General features: G+C 27.5%; 1 protein-coding gene and 1 long non-coding RNA gene across 7 annotated transcripts in view; one reads left to right on the top strand and one right to left on the bottom strand.

Annotated features, from left to right (window-relative positions):
* Window positions 1–4,407, bottom strand: part of LOC126902414 (uncharacterized) — a 76,599-nt gene that overhangs the window by 68,567 nt on the left and 3,625 nt on the right. The gene's annotated exons all lie outside the window — the stretch shown is intronic.
* LOC126902424 (uncharacterized) overlaps window positions 815–4,407 on the top strand; it is a 5,548-nt gene continuing 1,955 nt past the window's right edge. The window contains exons 1-6 of one of the 6 annotated variants that reach the window (XR_007703210.1): window positions 1,216–1,230; window positions 1,284–1,476; window positions 1,537–1,650; window positions 1,788–1,881; window positions 1,990–2,133; window positions 3,584–3,654. This is a non-coding gene — a long non-coding RNA (uncharacterized LOC126902424). Of the gene's footprint in view, window positions 1,477–1,536; window positions 1,708–1,787; window positions 1,882–1,989; window positions 2,134–3,583; window positions 3,655–4,407 lie in introns of all 6 variants that reach the window. The other 5 variants (XR_007703211.1, XR_007703213.1, XR_007703208.1 and 2 more) reach the window with 5 other exon arrangements.

Here is a 4,407-nt window from a genome sequence, read left to right as displayed (position 1 = left end):
TCAAAATAAAATCACGTAATGTAATGTATTATGTTTTGTAAAAATGTAATTATATATATATATATATGTCTTATAAAAAAAATTGTACAGTTTCAATATTACATTATTATATTTGATTTCCATTTAATGAGAAAAAATGAATAATTGTTTGATTATCAATCATGATTATAAATTAAAATATTTAACTCTATACGTATATTTGACAAAACTTCAAATAATCATAATGCAAATGAAAAAAAATTGAACTATTATTTAATGAATTGACTGCATATTTTTAATCGAGTTAGTTAAGTTTAAAACCAATTTACTTAGCAGAAGATTTTTGTAAGTTTATGATAAATCATAAACTATTGTCCACTATTAACTTATAACTGCCTTGTGTTTACTTAATTTGACTAGAGCGTAGGAGTATTGCAACAAAATATTTGGGAACTCTAATTACATAATTTTTTACCTAATCTAAAAAAATATTTCTATACAACAAGAAATACAAATTAATTCATTTTCGGTATAGTCTATGGCAGAATTTTAGGAGACAAAGCCCCCTCAAGTCTCTCCAGATTGCGGTCAAATCCAAACTGGACTGAATTAAGTTCGTTACCCACCTTTGAACAATGAAATGATATTAAATCATATTTTTGTTTGATTTCATATGAAACTAATTGTAAAGACAGTTTTAGAGAATGGGATACCGAATATCTTTATAAACGCATCTGTTTAATAACGAATACTATCATCATAAAAGCGTACCTATATATTTTTTAACTAAACTATTTGATTGTTATAGTATTAATGTGCTTACAATGTTATAATAAGCACTAATAAGGAGAGGTAAAAAAGATTTTACGTCTGAAAATTGGAATCGCTCTTCTTTCCCCTCCAAAAAAAAATTTAAGGGCTCACACCAGTTATGTTACCTTTATGTACCTATTTTATCAAAAGTCGGATACATTTCGGGGATCTTTATTGTAATAATTATTCGTTAATAGACAGTAATCAATTATAACGCTATTTTATTATATTAATTAATATTTATTAATTAGTGATAAGGGTTATATTTTTCCATCAGATAATATATTGCTACGATATTCATCTACTCCGAAATTTGATAATTTTTTAATCGATTTCGCGAATAATCGATATTCGGAGCTGATTTCATTCGGAGCAATCAATTAATAGTCCTATTCGGAGTATTCGTCGTCGTAGTAACATCCAAATTTTTATAACCAGGTATTCGTAGTAATTGTTGTCGGAGTAAATGTATTCGGAGGATTTTTTTACAGTGTCGGAGTAAATGAATGTCGGGGCATCATCAGTTCGTGGCAATCTCCGGAACCCGTTTTTACGTCGTCGTTTATTTCTCATTATTTCGTTATTATTATTAGTAGTTAATGTGATTTCGTAAATTTTCTACTACTATGGCGATTATATTAATCGAAACTCGCGATTGGTAATTTTACGGCGATTACGATCAATGTAGTTTATTAATTGTCGATATTGTGACGGTCTTATTGAATTTGATTTTGTAATTTTTAGAGGGCGTTTGTCGTGTGGCCGGAAGACCGCTTCGATAATGGTTCGACCCGTTGGCCGAGAGTGCTGGCTCAATCAATAGTGCTGTTAACAATCTACAACGGATTTATTAAACGGGTAACGCATTTCTGTTCGTTAAAAAAAAACCTGTGCGCTGACGTTTTTACAACGATTGTAATTCATATATAATTTCAAAATCGTTTATATAATCGTTGTAACGCCAGTATTAATCGATTTGATATTATAATTTTTAGACGGCGTTTGTTGTATCCCGAGGAATGTTTCAATAACGGCTCGGCCTGTTGGCCAACAGTGCTGGTTCTAATGGACAACGGATGTATTACACGGGTAATTCCTTTTTTATTTGTTAAATAATATCGGTCGGTCAATAATTAATGTAGATTTATCATGGTGGTAATGGCACCGATAAATTAATTTTCATCTTGTAATTTTTAGACTCACGTCCGTTGTGCCCGTATGAATATGCTGGAAATCGCTGATGGTTTTAGTTTTTTATTACGAGGGTAATTCAAATTTACACCAAACCCTACCCGACCCGAAGAGTGCTGACTCTAATTCATAATTAGTTGTATCGCACAGGTAACTGATTTTTACTTATTTTATTTGAAATAAATTTAATTAATTTGCTCGCTTTAATTATAATTCAAATAATTATTAGGTATTTCCAGAGTTGTTAAAATACGGTATTTTATTTTTTTGTTGTATAATATCGTATAATACACGTATAATACTGTATAATACCGTATAAATTCTTGTAGCACCTTAAAATTTGGGAAAAAATAAACTTTAGAGTGATTATTTTTCATAAAACTCAATAAATAAATGAGTACTTACTGAAAAAGCCTTTAGCAAAATTGATGAAAACAAAATGTTCAGGGAGTAATTAGTTAAAGTATTGAACTAAGATATTTTTCTATCCAGAATTCCTCTCTAAAGGATGATTTAGTATCAACTAAGTACCAACTATAGTCAATTTGCAATCAGATACCACCCATGATGTTAATGGTCTGAGAACTCTACTTTTTTAAACAAGAATAAATACACAATTGGAATTTTACCACATTAAAAACTTAAAATTTTTAATAACTTAATAAATAAAATAATAAAACTTAATTTTTCTTAAAAAAAAAAACCTATCCTTTAAATAAACTATTAAAAAATTAAAATATGGCATCTTAATATTAATCTTAAAATCTATAATTGTATTAACGTTTGTTACCTTAAAAAAAAATAACTTAAGCACCTTATCGATTATAAATTTTAGTATCACAGAGTACTAAGAATTAATTTTTATAAAGTATGAAATATTTTATAATCTTAATTTGTATATGTCATGACATCATCAAATAGTTCATCTGTTTCATTCTCGTTTTTGCTTTGATAGACAACCCATCTTAGTTCGTAATTTGCAAATAATACTTTAAACTTAAACAATTTAAATCACAAAAAAAATACTTTTACCACAGAATAGATTCACCTGTTCTGTGCTTTTATTTTCTTCCATTTGAACTGACATGCGTTGGAGCTTAAAATGTGACAAGATTATTGTGTGGTAATACTAAAAACATACTGAGACCACGGTTATACCGTACACAAGTCCATTGCTTTTGTTTGTTATGATAACCATGTTTCCCTGGCGTATCTGACAACTAATTATGTTTTAAAAATATATCTGTTAATCTACAATAATAATCACAATTATAGATAGATTTAAATCTAATAATGCAATCCAACTATAACATTAATTACAATTGCGTACATCAATTAAAATAAAATCCAAAAGAATATAAATATTGATAAAGCTTTTTTTTTTTTTTGATACAGCCGGTATAAAATAATTTTATACGCATGTATCATACCGTATAATACACATGTATAATACCGACTCACATCTCTAGGTATTTCATTTATTATTGATGACTCTTTATGATTATTTCTTATTGAAATAATTTATTGACAATTTTACAGCAATCGTAATAATAATAATAATGTTGTAGTTATATTATATAATGGTAATGGCAATTTTTAGATTGTATCCGTTGTGCCCGGATAACTGAGCTATAAATGTTGACTGTCGTCGCTATTGGATTTATTGCAAAGGTAATTCATTTTCATTTGTTAAAAAAAAATTATTGCTATTGACTTTTCTTAAAATAGAGTTCCTACTTTTGCATTTTAATCAATTTATTTAGCATATCTTAATCATCAGGTCGATTTGTATTTCATTTATTGGTGCAATTCGTGCTACATCAGTCTATATAATCTCTTCCTCTATATATATCTCTCTCTTCCTCTGTATATACAGGGTGGCCCACCACTCACTGACAACTTAAATAACTTTTGATCCAGTTAATATTTTTAGCTGATTTTTTTTTTAAATATTAGTTAGACGTTAGGTCTATAGCTATATCTCAATAATTCATTTTTTTACATTTTATTAAAAATATTAATTATTTTTAAATTTTAAATAAAATGTAAAAAAAAAATCTATGATAGGTATTTTGTAGAGTAGAATTTAAGAAAAATTTTAGTAAATAAAATATCTTATTAATATTCAATAGTAAATATTCTGTAGCGTTTTGAAGTTTGTGAAATTTTGAATTTTCATGTACTATTTTACAGTATTAAACATTGAAATACGTATTGAAAAAAGGACAGAAGAAAACGCTATCTCTTCAATATACTTTTGAATGAGAGTGATAAGTAATAATTTCCTTATCTAATTTCTTATCATGGTATTTATGCCAAGTTTGTAATGTATACACACTATCATCATATGTATACACAGTAATCATGAAAAGATAGCGTTATCTTCTGTCCTTTTCTCAATACGTATTTCAATGTTTAATACTG

Source organism: Daktulosphaira vitifoliae, unplaced genomic scaffold, assembly GCF_025091365.1.
Source record: "Daktulosphaira vitifoliae isolate Bord-2020 unplaced genomic scaffold, ASM2509136v1 Scaffold_3, whole genome shotgun sequence".
Classification (NCBI taxonomy): domain Eukaryota; kingdom Metazoa; phylum Arthropoda; class Insecta; order Hemiptera; family Phylloxeridae; genus Daktulosphaira; species Daktulosphaira vitifoliae.
This window is presented reverse-complemented; position numbering and strand designations above follow the sequence as displayed.